The following is a 16,837-nucleotide window of genomic DNA, read 5'->3' on the forward strand; positions in this document are numbered from 1 at the left end:
AGTTATTAATTTAAAAACATCAAGTTTCTTTACACCACAACCTCAGACTATATGCGCACAACCATGCACAAATAATATGACAGGTATTTAGAAACGGTTTGGAAACTTATACATTTTCTAAGTTCGAGACCATTTTTCTAAACTAAAACTGAGCCACTTTTACAATTGGCAACACAGCAGATTGAAAGACATTTACCTAGAGGTCCCTCCCACCTGCGGCATTAAAAGGTGAAAGGTAGCAGTGGAGCCGATTTACCCAGCATAATGGCGCCCGGGAAATCGCCCATTCACTGAGTACTTTATCTCGCTGTGTAAAACATCGCAGTTTGGACTAAAAGAATCCTGTCGCCTAGTTTGGACTAAAAGAATCCTGTCGCCTGTTTGTGTTGAGTGCAGAACAGCGGGAGGTGAGGCCCAGCGCAAGAAAGTTGATTCCGGACTGAGGGGTCTGCTGCCCTGCCCACCTGCTGTGCTTCATGAATGATAGCGGTACACTGCAGACACTGTGGGCTTTTTTTTTTTTTTTTTTTTAACCTGGTCGTGATTGTCCACAGGGGCTGCGAGCAGATGAGGTGACCCCAGCAGTTCTCCCTTCCGTCGTCTTTCTGCAGACTGGCCGACAGAAGCAGGCACAGTATAGGGTATATATAAGCATAGCCATCTACTCAGCCCATCAGTTTAGCTCACCGATCCACTCCCAGCCTTGTCAGCCATGCAGGTCTATCTGTTTCACCAAAGGAAATTCCCAACACACATGGTGGAACAGAGCCAGGATGCCCTAGGCGTTGCTGGTTGTTCTATGTCATTGCATTGCAGCTAAGTGACCATCTTATGTGAGGAGAAAAGCCCCCCAACCAATATTATTGCAGCATGATGGAGGGTGTCCCCCGTCACGCGGCTGCGTCATCATTACGTCTGACGTGGCAGCAATGTTATGTGAGGAAACACACCCAAAGAGCCGATTGAGGGGCAGTATTAGCACTGTTTCTACAGAAGCACACAGCCTACGCATTATCAAAAGCTGTACTCAAGGTATTCAACATGTGGGCGCAACCTAAATCCATTAATCATTTTTCAGTTGATCTCCTCAGGTCTGGAGTCCGTTGTGGTGTCAATTCAACTTAATCTTGAAAAGCAGAACAGTCCCTCGGTGTCCATGCCTCTAACCATTGCTATGATATAGCACATCAGATGACTGCAGGTTTTTCTGGTAGAACAAGGTGTGACGTGGCATGGAGAGGAATGGCTGTCATTTTAGATGACTTTCATGTTCAAATTTTGATTTGTTGGAAACAGCGTCGTTTTCCTCCATATCCCACAATATATTTGCCCGTTTTTCAAAACAGCTCAGCCAATAAATATTACAAGTGCTGAAATGGGCTATCATTGTAAGGAAAAGTGTTCTCTACCCACTGGGTCACGCCAAACAGCACAGTACATACATTTCAGGAAGATACCTAGTTACTTTGTAGGGTGTTGGTTCTCCACTGCTGTCAGCTCGTCCACTGTTCCCATTCCTCGCCATTGTTGTTTTGACCCTTTATGGTTCCTCCGTTTCTTTACCTTAGTGCTCTTTACCCCGACTTTACTTTGTGGATTCAGTTTGGCTTTTGTACTACTGTGGATTTCCTCCTTTTTTGGCTCTTTGACCCTTTACCTGCTTACTGCAACCTTGCTCTTCGAATTCTGTTTTGGACCTGGTGGTTTCCTGTGGATTCACCTGAATAACTCTCTGACCCTTTTCCCTGTGATGCTGACCTTGCTCTCTGGACTCTGTTTTGGTTTGTTGTTTGACTGTGTTTCTTCCGTTCCCCTTCCCCTGCTCAGACATATCCTGAAACTTGCCTCAGTTTGGGGCTTACCAGCTTAACTTCCTGCTGGCTTAGGTTCGCTGTGAGCTACCTTTCCGAAGCCAGTGAGTATGTATACATGCTCATTTATTGTTTGTTGGGAACATCCTGCATTTTTGATTAACACTAAAGTGCTGCCGTTCCTTTTTCAAATAGTGGGTCAGTCTACATTCTGAGAGTCTCGGTGAATACCTACACTGTGACCAGAGACCTAACACCAGAGAGACCCGTACCGAAGAAGAGTTGGGATTGCTGCTTGTCTCGCTCACTCTCTCTCTCCTCCATTGCCTTACCCCTCCGGGTATTGACCCTGTCTGGTGCATCCTCGTTAGTACATCAGATAACACTTGGCAAACCTGAAACCTCTAATGGCCTGATTTAGAGTTTGGTGATGTTGGACCTGGCCTCGTGGCGTGGTTCCCCCCGTTCCTCAGCACCCCGTTAGCCAAGCCCTGCACCCAGAAGCCCCTGGTCGTCCTGTTCCCTGTACGCCCAAACTCCCTGCACGACCCCGCCAGCCGACGACCAGCCCCGCATGCCCCCGTCCTCCTTCCCGGCTCCGAGCGCCCAGAACCTGCATCACCCCACAGGGCCCCCGGCAGCCATTTTCCCTTCCCGAGGTCCCTGACTCTCTGGGCCTAGCATGACCCCGGCCCCAGCGAAACTTTGACTCCAAGGCGCGCCAGTCCCGGCTGGGGGGTAAAGGGCTCCCCGAGTGAGATAAGACAGGGAGTTTCGATTGCCCCTTCGGGCTCCCCTGAGAGACTGGTTTCTCTCACACCTCTGGCCTTCCCCTGGGGGCCGGTTTCGATCGCACCTCTAGCCTCCCCGAGTGCTGGCTCCAGACCCTGCTGGGCGTCTGGGAATTCCCAGGCGCATCTTCAAAAGGATCAAAGAGCCAACCGACAGACCTCTCCCACGACCAGCCCCCAAGGCCTGAGTCCTCCGCCTGCGAGGGTCCGGACATCAAAGGGCCACTGGACAATATCAAGGCCCACCCAACAACTAGCGGGCATGTATCCTGGACAAGAAAGCCCTGCTGATCTGATCGCGGCTGTCCCTTGGGGAAAACTGAACCTTCGAACTCTTCGAGCCCTGCTGACGCTGTCGCGGCTCCTTCTCATAACACGGAACTGGAACATCGGAGCCCTGCTGATGCTGTCGCGGCTCGTCCTCGCAAAGACGGAACTAAGACCTCGGAGCCCTGCTGACGCTGTCGCGGCTCGAGCTTGAACTCTAAAGAGACCTTCACGGAACATCCTGAGCCCTGCTGACCTCGTCGCGGCTCGAGGAGTACTCTGGTCCGGCTGGACCACCGACGCTACCAACACAACCTGAGTCGACTCGAAGTGAGTGAAGTAGCTAGTACGACCATCATCTTCCGTATCCCCCGGCTCGAGGATTGAGAGCTGTGTGCAGGGTACGCTTCGTACTGGCCTAAAGACTGAGACTGTCCCGCTTCCCTCTTCCCGAATTCCTGAGGCTTTACGATCCCTCGATCGCTTGTAAATAAGAGTGCTGATTCCTTTTTACTGTTGATAAAGAACTTGCTTACTGAAAACCTACGGTGTGGTGTCTGTTCGTAAGTGTGGTGTGAGCTCAGTGTGTATGATCCTAGACCCGAAGTCCTCACTGGCGAGGACCTCACGTTAAGACTCGGCAGTACTTGTGGGAGAGGTGGGTCCCGGGGTGGTCGGGGGAGTATAACCTGGCCCTCTGAGATCGCCCCTTCTAACAGGTGATAACTGAGGATCCTTGAAATTCTGGAGGAAGTTCTAAATACGGAAAAGAAACCCCCTTCAGAATTTATTCCACCGTACTATTACTATGATGGAATACATTCAGTTGGTGGATTCTCCTCCATCTTTAGCTTTTCCACCAGAAATTGGAGATTTTCCAGTTACCACTTATCAAGCTTCCAGTGCCTTTAGAGTGTGTGTTGCAGAAAGCATGGCACACGCACCTTCGTTTTGCCTGCACTGGAATAAACACATATTAATGGCTCTATGCCCTTTCTTATTTCTCTTCTGCCGTACAAGTTTAGATATTTGGGAGACCGGTTCCTCTCAAGCAAAACATACTGGCTCTCCTGGACCTGGGCTGTGGGGTTTGTGTGCAGTGGTGCTTTCTGGTGTTGGGTTGCGATGGTCAGAGGCTCACTCTCGGTATCTGTGTCCTGGTGAAGAGTGGCAACCAGGGCAGCAGGGCTACTCTTGATGCCGGCATTGTGGATCTTGATGCCTATCGATGGTAGGTCTGTCTCTGTGCTGTTAGAGTCCAGATTGGACCACCAACAAGCCTTGTTTGCTGCAACTGCTTCAGTACCCAGGGTATTGGTGCTGGTCTGTTCCTAGGGGTTCTGCGGTCTCCAAACTTGGCAAACGGATGGATCTGACTCCCTGGAACACAAAGACTTTCTCTTGTCACCCTCCTCCGTTGGTGGGCCCGATGACCGAAAACATGATGTAAAAGCAGATGCTTTTTGGTGACTGCCGATGCAGGGAAGCAGCTCCGTTGCTCCAAGGGAGATATTGCTGGTGAGATTAAGTGATGGGTTGCTCCTCCATAGCTTTGAGAGATGACACCACTGTCTGGATGAGCCGGGTCCATGCAGTTGTCGCGGTCCAGCAACAAGGCAGGGTTTTGCGCCAAGTGGTGTGAAGTCCTCAGTTCTCTCATAGTGGTCTCTTCTTGGTCCTTCTTTCTTCTTCAAGCAGGAAATTCTGATTTCCTTGTGTCAGGGGGCCACTTAAATACTCAATTTAGGGGTGTTAATGGGACTGAAGGGTAGTAGCTAATGGGATACTTACCACTGGGGTCACTGCACCCCATAGGTGACCTCTTCCTTCACTTCAGGCTGTCCACCCAAGCCGTCTGTCCAGCCTGAAATGTAACACTGCTCCTGACAATGTAATTTCCCACCTGTCCTGGTGCCAAATGGGCTACAGGGCAGGCGTGGAATCCTCCAGGTCTTGGGGAATCCAGGCTTGCCTATCAAAGGCGCCAGAGGCTTTGAAGCCTCTGGCCTTCATATGCTGAGTTGCCTGCTCTCCTGTTGGAGGAGGTGAAAACACCTCCTGCCAGAGCAGGCATTGTTTCTAATCCTGAAAAGCAGGGCTATCACTTCCTAGGGGGTCAGAAACTCATCTGTGGTGGCAAGCTGACAAGACTAGTCAGCCAGCACACTAGAGGACTAGTAGGGTTCAGGGCAGTCGCAGCCAGTGCAGGTAAGTGTGGTGGGGCGGTGGAGCAGGGCGGGGGAGAAGTCAACAGAAAACGGAATAGGTTTTATTTATTCATTTAATTTTACCTATTCCGTCATCTGCCGACGTACCCCCCCTTCCATCCCGCCCGCCCTGCCCCACCATGCTTACCTGCGCCATCCGCAGCTGGTTCAGGGGGTACCTCTAAGTTACGCTCTGGGACCATGTATTAATAAATCCATCTTTGAATTTAGTGGGAGTTTATTAATATGAGGTGTTTTATACCAAATACCATATGTTTCAGTGAAGCCATTATGCTGCTGGGTAACTCATTTTGACCAGTGCCCCGTACGTACCTTAAGATTGCTTCCCGGTTCACTTGCAGTATCTAGTAATAGAACTAGACATCCCGGGGCACATCTACTCATGCAGACATGTCATCATATAAAATATAATGCACCCTGCCTTAGGACTAAAAAGCCTGCTGTAGGGGTGACTTACATATAATAAATGCAGTGTCTTTGTCATGGTACACAGGAGTGTTGCATGTCATGTTTTCACTCAGGGTCTGCACCATGTTGCGCAGTCTACAATGCCAGTCTGTGTGCAATTTATGTGTGGGTCCATTAGGGTGGCATAAGATCTGTTGCAGCCTTAGGGACCCTCTTTAGAACCCATGCTCTAGGTACCAGGGGTGCCATTTACTTGTGACTTACAGGTGTGCTAAAGTCCTGTGCCAATTGTAAAACAATCAGACATACCTTATTTTACGGAAAGAGCACTGGTACTGAGGTCTGCTTAGCAGGCCTCAGTGCATTGCCAGAGTTGAAAACCAGCGTCTAGTAGCTACAAACATTTGCAATGAAATCGGTCTCACATTAGTGAAAGTTATAGCTATTGGCGTTGTAAATGACATTGCCATGCAGAGCCGATAGGTTTCGCTTTTGGGACCTTATAAGTGTTTCGATAGAGCTATTGGCTTTGCCAATGTCTTTAAGCTATGTTGTAGAGCAGCATGGGTGCTATCTTTTACTACTAAACAAGCAGTCACAAGTGCAGTTATATTGCAGGCACTAGAGTCATGACTTGAATGGTGCCGCAGGTGCAGTGGCATAGGGGCCAAAAGTTCTAGGAAACCCATTGAACACCGATTACTGCTTCATTTTACTATGTCACAAATGCAGTTGCCTTGCAAGCACTAAGGTCATGACTTGAATGGTGCAGCAGGTGCAGTGGCACAGGGGCCAAGAGGTCTAGGAAACCCACTGAACACAGATTATTGATACATTTTACTACTAAACACACAGTCACAAGTGCAACTACCTTGCAGGCACTAGGGTCATGATTTGAATGGTGCAGCAGGTGCAGTGGCATAGGGGCAAAAATGTCTAGGAAACCCACTGAACACCGCATATTGCTATATTTTATTACTAAACAGGCAGTCAAGTGCAGTTACTTTGCAGGCACTAGAGTCTTGATTTAAATGGTGCAGTAGGTGCAATGGCACAAGGGAGGTTCTTTGGAGATATTGTTCTATGATCACTATTGGCTGTGCAAAGATAGCATTATTAATTATTTGGTTCTAGGGTATTTAACAATGGCGGGATCGTTTTTGTTGACGCTTGTGACACTGTCTAAAGGAAGAGTTTTCCCGAAAGTGCTAATCATTCACTTGGTAGAGAATTGGTGTGGCTTAAAGAGCTGGTCTTGTTATAGAATAGGAAATGGGACGTCAAGGAAATTAATGCTTTATGAATTAGCTCTACGGTTGTTTAAACAGAGTTGGGTTCCCAGACAATTTAGCATTTAAGCAGGTGGCTATTGATGGAGCACGTCAGTATGTAAAGAGAGAGATGAGGGACTTTTGCAGGGAACGGTAGGTAGGCAGGGTACCGCATGCAGTGAGATGTTTTGAAGATGAGCAGTATTTCAGGGCTGCAAGTTTGCACTTGCCCTTTTTAGGTCTCGCCTACGTAGCGTGCATGCGCTGTATAGGAGACCTTTAGTAATCGATTCAGTTTGTGTCCCAAAAACTGTGCACGTGTTGCATTTCTTTCAATGGCAACGCGTGCACGTTTGGTGATTCCCTTGCGGGAGCGAGCTTTAAAACCATCTGTTTGAAATTAACAGATGGTTCCTGCTCTCCCCCACAAGGGAAACAGGCACAGGCTCCCTTCTCTATCCCCTCCCCCTGCTGCCTATCCTCGTCAAACTTTTTTCTTTTTTTTTTTACTTTCAGCGCGCGCCCTTGTTTTACTTGCAGGCGAAACCTCTCTCCTCGGCCCGAGTGGCTTCAGAGCTCGGGCAGGGCACAGGTGTTTCCACTGCGTTGCTGGCCTGTTGGGTGTGAAGTGTGCAGCCATTCCTGTCTTTTTTTATCGTGCATCACGTGCTGTCTTCTGACAACGGGGGACGGGAGCTGCATGTCCTGTGCCAGGAAACAAAGTTAGAGACTGAAAAGCTGGCACTGGCTTACCATCTGGTACCTGTGAGACACCTTGACTGCTCCTTGTGTGTGTAGATTCCCGTGACACATGATGGGCATCGGAAATTGAGGTAGCGGTACACGGGAATACAATTAAGCTCTCATTAGCCACGACATACACCTCCCCCTTAGGTGTTTTATTTTTTATATTCTTTATTCTTTCTATCAATAATATCTTAGAAAGTATTTAACTTTTTTTACACTTGGCGGTTTCCTTAAATCGCAGGCCGATCGGGTTCTCGGTGTAATTGCTAGGCAACGTGGAATGCTGATTCAAGCTGACAAGTCGACGCGCGCTTGTTGACATTTCTCTACTCTCTCCCCTGCCTGTCCCACCCTCGCCCTCCCTTGTCAACCGTACTTCTTCTTTGATTTCATTCCCCAGCCGCCTGTCACATGGCCAGGAACATTACACCCAAAGACTTTTTTTAATCACTGGGTCTTCATGGGGTTCTAATTTTTTAGGATCAATAAATTCGTAAAGGGCCTTAGACAGCGCATAGATAAATGAATTGTTTAAGTGAGGTACATGAATATGATGATAATGAATCGGTTTCAACTTTATTTCTGTGGTGCCAGTAGAGTGGAATGCTTTGCTCATTTCCGGATGCTATTTTTCCCAAGTTTAGAAGGAAAACATTTCCCCAAGGAAATGGGGCATCGGGCTATTTTGCAGCCGTCTAATCCGGTGCCAATAATAGACATGAAATTGGTCTGTAACACAACAAACCAACAAAACCATGTTCTTTCTTGTTGCACGGCAACCAGCAGGCACGAGTAAACAGAGACAAAGTGAAGATCAAACAAATACGAAACCATCAAGTCGCATTTTTGAGCTTCGGGTCTTACAAGCGACAACATAAGGCAGCAACGTGCTCGTCACTGCGGATGTGTGCTGCATACATATGCCTGAGCGTCAGGCGGTGAAGCCGTGAGCAGAAAGAGACGTGTTCTGTAGGGGTATAAAACCATGGATCCTGCATTCCTTTCCATCACATGCCACGGGAGATATATGATGAATGGGCCCCAGGAGAGCAGTTTTCATCGCCTTAGGATGGAATGGCTTGCAGGCATGCAGCACTCCATCACGGCAGCAAGCTGGTAGGTTGAGAGGCTGAAGGTGCTGCAATGATTGCATGCATCTGCTTACTAATGGCACATGCGCTGCCATCCTTTACCCACCCAGTGGCTGCAAGGAGAGCGATGCACCACTGCTAGATGGGCCCTGGACAAGGTGCAGTCATGCGCAGCTTGCAAAGTTTACCCACAATAAACACAAGAGACTCAGGGACACCGTGCTCTGTTTTTTTTTTACTTTAACACTGAGCGCGGCTGTCATACCTATCCATTTGTCCATCGCTGTGGCTGCATTCACATGCTGCCATACTTTGAAATCCCATATGCGCCGTGCATTCAAACTGTAAATGTCACTTGTAGATTTGTGAAAAATCCCAGTCCCAAAACGTGTGCCACTCAGGGCTCAAGTCCTAAAAAAAGAAGTGGGGGGACTCTCCAATTTAGGTGGTGTCACAGGAAGTGACATCACGACAGGAAGTGACATCACAACAGGAAGTGACATCACAGCAGGAAGTGACATCACGGCAGGAAGTGACAAGGGTGCCTGGCAGTGTGTCTCTTACTATGTAGGGGTGGGTGCCTGGCAGGGAAAGGGCTCCTAGCTAAAGAAAAAGTGATTGTGTCTGAGGGTCTCATCCTAAATAGAGGTGGGTGCCATGCAGTTAGAAGGACCCCTGCTCTAGAAGATGGGTGCCTGGCAGAGTCTTTTTCTGTATAGAGGGGGGTGCCTCGCAGGCAGAGGGTTCCGCTTTCCAGAAGAAGAGTACCTCACAGACGGTCTCTGCTTTTCTAGAGAAGGGTGATTAAAACTGCCTTTCAAAGTCCCGTCCTATCACAGGCTTGCCGTGTCTTATGAAAATCATCTGAAACTGTGTCGCCTCCGAGCTTAAGGACTATTTGGAAGGAAACAGACTTATCTGTATATTTCACCCTAGTTTCCTCTCTGGTCACAGCACTGAAGCATCTATGACTGTCGCCTCTTAGTCCTTTCAGTCCTTCGATACAGTGGACCAGGAGATCCTTCATTATGTGCTCAAAGAAAGGACCGTGATTAATAAGGCAGCGGATACCTGGGTGGAACCCTACCTCTTACAGGTGTCAACGTGTAAAAATTAGATTGGAGAATTTCTCTCCAATCCCATCCCTGAAACTTGTGTTGTAGAGCCAGCATTTCATTTTGGCGCCCTTATAGTTCAATATCTCTGTTGAACCCAGATCTCGCAAATAAGCATCATCTCAATGCAGATGTATCTAGTCACAAATCAACGTAATCTTAGATTATGAGTCTAACAGAGGGCAGAAAGGCACAAAAAAACAAGGGAAAAACAAGTCTAACAGAGGGCAGAAAGTCACAAAAAACAAGGGAAAAACGAGTCCAACAGAGGGCAGAAAGGCACAAAAAACAAGGGAAAAACGAGTCGAACAGAGAGCAGAAAGGCATAAAAAACGAGTCTAACAGAGGGCAGAAAGGCACAAAAAACAAGGGAAAAACGAGTCTAACAGAGGGCAGAAAGGCACAAAAAACAAGGGAAAAACGAGTCTAACAGAGGGCAGAAAGGCACAAAAACAAGGGAAAAACGAGTCTAACAGAGGGCAGAAAGGCACAAAAACGAGTCTAACAGAGGGCAGAAAGGCACAAAAAACAAGGGAAAAACTTGTCTAACAGAGGGCAGAAAGACACCAAAACAAGGGAAAAACGAGTCTAACAGAGGGCAGAAAGGCAAAAAAAACGAGTCTAACAGAGGGCAGAAAGGCACAAAAAACAAGGGAAAAACGAGTCGAACAGAGGGCAGAAAGGCACAAAAACAAGGGAAAAACGAGTCTAACAGAGGGCAGAAAGGCACAAAAACAAGGGAAAAACGAGTCTAACAGAGGGCAGAAAGGCACAAAAACAAGGGAAAACGAGTCTAACAGAGGACAGAAAGGCACAAAAACAAGGGAAAAACTAGTCGAACAGAGTGCACAAAGGCACAAAAACAAGGGAAAAATGAGAGGAACAGAGGGCAGAAGGGCACAAAAAACAAGGGAATAATGAGAGGAACAGAGGGCAGAAGGGCACAAAAAACAAGGGAATAATGAGTCTAACAGAGGGCAGAAAGGCCAAAAACAAGGGAAAAACAAGTGGCACAGCGGGCAGAAAGGCACAAAAAACGAGTGAATAACGAGTGGAGCCACTAAACTTGCTTACACTTACCTTAAAAGTGAAACTAAAGACGAAAATGGTATCCTAGGTGACGGTGAAGGTCGTAGATGCAGAAAGGGTAGTCTCCAGCAGGTCAGGCAGCAGGCGAGGCAAGGCAGGGACTGAGAACCACGTCGATATCCGGATCCGGTCAAAAGGGAAAGGAGCCAGAGCAAGAAAAGCCCGAAAAGTAAAGGGCACGGCGCACGAGGGCTGGACTGTTGAGGTACAGAAACACCCATCCAGTGACGTCTGCTATGACCACTGATTGGTCGCAGACGTCTCTGTTCCACTGGTAGGTCCAAGTCCCCCCAGCAAGGTTAAGAAGGGGTGGGGCGGGTTGCATGAGCTGCGATAGGCGTGGGCGTGGCGATAAGCAAGCAGTCCGAGGCTTCACCCTGAAATGTTTGCTTTGGTCGGTGCGCGCTGCGGCTGTATCGCATTCTTAAGGAGCAGGCCAGCGCAGGGTGGACGACGTTTTATTAAGTAAGCAGGGGGGACGGTGTCCCCCGCTGGAAAATAAGGGGGGTGACGCCGTCTACCCGTGTGGTACCCCGACTTGAGCCCTGGAACTACTATATACTCTCTGAACTGCAGTAATTCAAATCTTAAAATAAATACAAAAAATGATCAAATACAATGCATGTGTAAACGAAATGCCTTTAGTGACATCAGCTAATGGCACTGATGCGCTTAACATGAGGGCATCAGAATCTGGAATTAGTGCATGGAGAGTGCTTTAATTCTGTCCTGAAGGCGCTTGTCTGCTGTACAGCATGCACCCTCGAACAGGATACCTGTTTGCTTTTCTATGTGGAAATGCTAAGAGGTTAAACAAGTATTGGCATAGCCAATAGGTCCTGCCTTTGGGAACTTATAAGTGTTTAGTTATCCAGCACAATATCCTTGGTGCAACAACATCAACTGTTGCATAGCTAAACACTTTTAAAATCCCAAATGCGAGACCGATAGGCTATGGCAATGCTTGTTGAGTTTGGAACTGTATTTAACGGACTTGTGGGATACACTGACAGCGTTGGGCATCAAGTGTTGAAAAGGGAATAGCTGGAAGGTGTGGCAGAAAAACCTCCCCAAAAAAGAAGGGTATTTTTGGGGGTAGCAGATTGGAGGCGTTTTAAGTATGGGATGCCTTCATGGATGGTCTTGTTACTAGTTTGGCAGATTAGCTAATGAGAGGGAAGAGGGTGTGGGTGTGTTGAGGGACGTTGTGAAACGGTTATGGTCAGTTTAAATGAAGTTTGTTTATAAGCTGTTGTGCTTGGGAGCCAGGGTCCTAATAGGAATTGAAATGTGAGAAGAGATGTTTTTTTTTAACAAAGGAGCTGTTAGAGGCCACTAGGTGTGGGGGTGTATTATATGTACATTTATGTATTTCGAGGCCATGTGTTTAGCGTGTAAGGAAACTGCCAGGGTTTGTGATATGTTTTGTGATACGCATGTTTAATTAGAGGCTTTGTCGGGTTCATGTGTGTACGCCGTCCTGTTCGGTACGTTTGTGGAGGGAAACATTTTTTTAACCCTGTAAACCAGAAAAAGGATAGTGCAAGCAATAAACAGCCTTTATTTGACTTAGCCATTTGAAAGACAACTGTGAACAACATTAGATCAGTTGCTTTTTACATATCTTAACCTCACCATCTGGTATATTGATCTCACAATTCACCAACATTTTATATTCTTACTGCTCTGGTACATGTAAGAAAGGAAGTGAAAATATACCCCTTTATTTCAAATCTGTACATCAGTATTGTGCCTCGGAACACATGCAGATACGGGAGATGGTTAGAGGGACAACCTGCAAACCAGGGGTTAATTTGTAAAATAAGAAGTGCCGGGGCTCTCCTCTGGAGGCAGCGCTAACAGGACACATGTGCTCGTGCAAAGTGCCTCCTGACTAGAGCCCCGGCACTTATTAACCTGGAGAGGACTTGTCCTAATGGGTAGAGCTGCCGATTTCAGAGCTGGGGAACCTGGTTCGAGTCTCGACGTGGTCTAACTTCCCGTGAGTCTGGGGGAAAGCATGTGCATTATAAATGAGTGTGTCCTTAACTGGTGCTATAAGCACCGGTGCCCAGGATAAGGTGCCGGTACTGAGCACCGGAAAGCACCCCCTCAAATTAAGCACTGCTGCAAACAAACATAACACTCGCACAGTAGTTTCAGCAGCAAGGAAACTAATTACCAGACAGTGCTCGGATGGTGATGCAACACAAAACGCATTCTAATAAGGCATGCTAACAGATACTCATGAAGCCACAGGGCTAAGAGTCAGATGCTCAGCCTATAAACACACTAAAGGCAACAAATGAAAACATGTTCCTTCTCTTCAAATCTGCACATCAGTATTCTGTCTCAAGTCATAGGTATGCAGAAGACGGATGGAAGGAAAAATTGCAAAGAAACAAACATTATAACAGAGACCCATGAACAACCTGGATTTCTGGTATTGTAGCACTAATGTCGGAGCTAGAGGGCGCAAGTATGCAGAATTGCAGCCCCCGTTATGGAGTTAAGGGTCAGGGTGTAGGAGGGGCCCGGGAGAAAATATCCGTCCGATAAGCTGTACCCCCTATGCAGGCCTACTCCAGTAGAGTCTTTGTCGTTTTTACCAGGATGTGGGGCTCCCAGTCATTGACCTTGCCGTAGGCTCTAGCTGGGACACGCAGAAAGTAATGTATATACATGTTCCGACTACAATAGGAATATTGATGTATTAGAACATGTTAAGGTTAGCCATGTAACCTCGTGTATCAATCAAGTTATCCAGACTTTCTACGTAATTGTACATAATGTAAATAACATCAATGTTTTAATTATGTAATAAATATGGCCAGGGGGTTACTCCCCCAATCCAAAAGAGTGTGGTCTGAAATGTTTGCCTTGGAGGAGGAAGGGAGTCCTCATCCGAGGGCGGTCTTGGGTATTGAAAGAAAAGAGGACTTAGGTGATACCAGACCATATGGGCAAGGCAAGCCGACCTAGCGCAAGCTGCCATTATGGCCGTCACGCCAGTCCCAGAGGCAAGGAGGAGGTGGGGGGGTCACCGCGCCCTCTGATGCGGTGCCCCCATGCCTGCCGAGCAACCAATGGTGGAGCCCGTGGGGTCACGATCCGGAAGCACTTTAGTGGTTCCGGTTCAGCGAGATAGAGATTTTGTGACAGGCCGGTTTAGATTGGTCTGGCATATGCTCCTCCTTTTAAAAGGGGCGTGGGAACAGTCCCTTGTTCACGCTCCCCTGGATACGGGTCCGGGCTGTTGAAGGGCCCGTAACTTGTTTTTCCCCACCCACCATCTCCTAGGGCAGGCAGTTCCTATCAGAGTTGCAATCATACGTGTCTTGTTTTGTTCTCTTCAATTTCATCGCAGGTATCTCAGGGGATATGGTGAATAAGAGATTATTGATGACTGCGGTATGTTGTCATAAAAATGTCGGTATATGTCATTTGCAGTTACAGGTAATGTTGAAGGTAAAGTTGTTCGTTGACGCTATGATAATGTGGAATAAATGTGTCAGTATACTGTATTTTGTTGCAGGTAATATTGGCAGTTCCTATGAGAATTAAAGTCATATGTGTCTTGCTTGGTTTTCTTGAATTGTGTTGCAACTATCCCAAGAGACATGGCTAATAAAAATGTTGACTACTGATGGTAGTGCTTTTGTAATAAAAATGTCAGTATATGTCATTTTCAGTGAAAGGTAATGTTTAGGGTAAAATCGTGTTAATGCCATGATAATGCTATGATGTGTAATAAAAGTATCAGTATATGGTATTTTGTTGCAGGTAATATTGTCGTATTTTATTTGTGTCCCTGGTCAGGCGGTAAGGTCATGATTAATGAGCATAGTATCGGGTCGTAGAGGGCATCACCCGTTATCAAATGGGGACACCCGAGGGGGAGACAGAGGGTCTCACATGGAATTCCAGGGGCAGTTACAGCCGGTCAGTGTAGGAGAGTAGGATCTGCTTCCTATGGTTACCCCCACTTTTTGCTGTGTTTCACTGGTTTTTCGACTTTAGTCTGGCTGTGGCCCTTCTAATCAGGACCACAGCCTAGCTGTTCTCTCTCTAAATTGATATCATGTACTTTAGGTACATACCAGATTGGTTACTGAGTTACCTCTTGAGCCCATAGTATATGGTACTTTAGGTACCAAGGGCATAGGTACCCCAGAGGCCTACCAGAGGCTGAATGCATTTTTTTTTGTTCTTATTACTATGCTTTCTTTTGTTGTTGTTTATTCAATCTGATTTTATTGTCCCCCACTTGGGTGTTCTCTTACCTTGCCTTCCCTCATTTCCTTGTAATTTTTTGCTTTGGTTTAATGTATCTCTCCCTTATCTCCGCCATTCCTTTCCTTTTTCCTGTTCTGATTAAATTCATGGCTTAATCTTTATTCTTCCTTCCTCGCTCTCTCCATTCTCTCCCAATCATACCTCCCCTCTCTCTCTTCCCTTCTTCCTCTGTATCGCCTATCTCGAAACTTGGCCCTAATTCCTGGTCTATCCTCTATCCTTCCCACCTCACCAAACATGGTAAGAAAAACTTCAAACACAAGCTCCTCTGTCTCCACTCTGAAACCCTATTAGCTGATTACCATAATACACTTAACTCCTCCTTAATCACCAACTACATCTTCTTCTCCAAACGTCCTTCTAAATGGAAAAGACTATTTCTTCAAACCCTCCCTATCACTAACTCTCGCAACATCCCGTCCGGTATTAAACTCTCCACCACCCCCTCTTCTTCCTTTCCTGGAGAAATTGATATTTCCATCTTCAAATCTGGTAATATCCTCATTCAAGCCTCTGAAAATCACCTCTACATCTTAGTACCTTATCTCAATCCCTCAATCAGTCCCTCAGCTCCTCCCTCCCACCCCCTCATCCCCTAGTTCCATCATCTCCCCCTTGTCTCCTACCCCCTTAACTCCTCTCTCTGATCTACCTTCAACCTCTCCTAAGAGTAACGTCTACTCCCATCCTACACTATCTACTCGAACTCTCAATACCCGTACTAGCACTGACACCCTACTCCCCTATGACTCATGTCCCCTCCTCTCTGATTCTCCCATTCTTCCACCCAACCCGGTAGCCCTCACCCAACCACAGCTGTCCCCCATAGTTAACTGCCTTATCACCAGCTCTGACCCCCTTCACCCACGTTCCCCTCTTCCTCTCCTTACTGTCTCCCCCACATCTTCCACAATCCTGGATGTTCTCCCTCATTCAATACCTACCACCCCTACTCCTAACTTTATAAACGGTACCAACCTCATTATCTCACAATCACCTAGTTTTTCTGCCTCTCTCACATCCTCCTTCACTAATGATTCCCCCTCCCCATACCACCCAGTGTCCCTTGCCTACCCTCATCCATCCTTGACTCCCAGCCCTAATTCCCTGCTCCTCCAACCCCCCTCAATCGCCCGGAACCTCCCGCTTCCTTCTTTGCCCCACTCCCCTTCGCCCGGCCTCCCTCAACTAGGGTCTGCTCCACACATTTCTCTTAAACCTCCAAATTTGTTCGATACTCCTGCTACCTACTCGCACCCTCCTACCTCCCTTACTACCCTGCAGTCTCTAAGTACTATTGAACACTCCTCTCCTTGTGATCTCCCCCTGGACAAACCTCCTTTATCCTCCTCTTCTTACCACTCTCCCTCATCCCCTCCAGCCCCTCTCATGGACCCCCCTTTCCCCCTTCTTCTGAACAATACTCCTTCGTCCATTCACCTCTCTTCTTCTGACTCCTGTAACACCCTCCCCATTGATGCTCCTTATCCCCCCTAGTTTTATCGCCCCCCCATACTCCCCCAGCAACTCTTACTTCCCCTCCGCTAACCACTCCCTCTCACTTGCTCCTGATCTCCCCTGCAACCCTCATCACACCTACATCTACATCCCGGACTATCCCTCCCCCTTATTTAACAAACGATTTTACCAAATCCAATGCCCCAACTACTCCCATCTCCTTGACCCCTCCCCTCCCCAATACGAAACCTCCCACCCGTCATAA

The 16,837-nt window shown here is 47.5% G+C and overlaps 1 protein-coding gene across 1 annotated transcript in view; it reads right to left on the reverse strand.

Moving 5' to 3' along the window:
• Window positions 1-10,941, reverse strand: part of RUBCNL (rubicon like autophagy enhancer) — a 241,673-nt gene extending 230,732 nt beyond the window's left edge. The window contains exon 1 of the mRNA XM_078657323.1: window positions 10,810-10,941. The gene's annotated coding sequence lies outside the window, so the exon portion shown is untranslated. The remainder of the gene's footprint in view (window positions 1-10,809) is intronic.
• Window positions 10,942-16,837: the final 5,896 nt, after the last annotated feature.

The sequence above is a fragment of the Lissotriton helveticus genome, chromosome 8, assembly GCF_964261635.1.
Source record: "Lissotriton helveticus chromosome 8, aLisHel1.1, whole genome shotgun sequence".
Classification (NCBI taxonomy): Eukaryota; Metazoa; Chordata; class Amphibia; order Caudata; family Salamandridae; genus Lissotriton; species Lissotriton helveticus.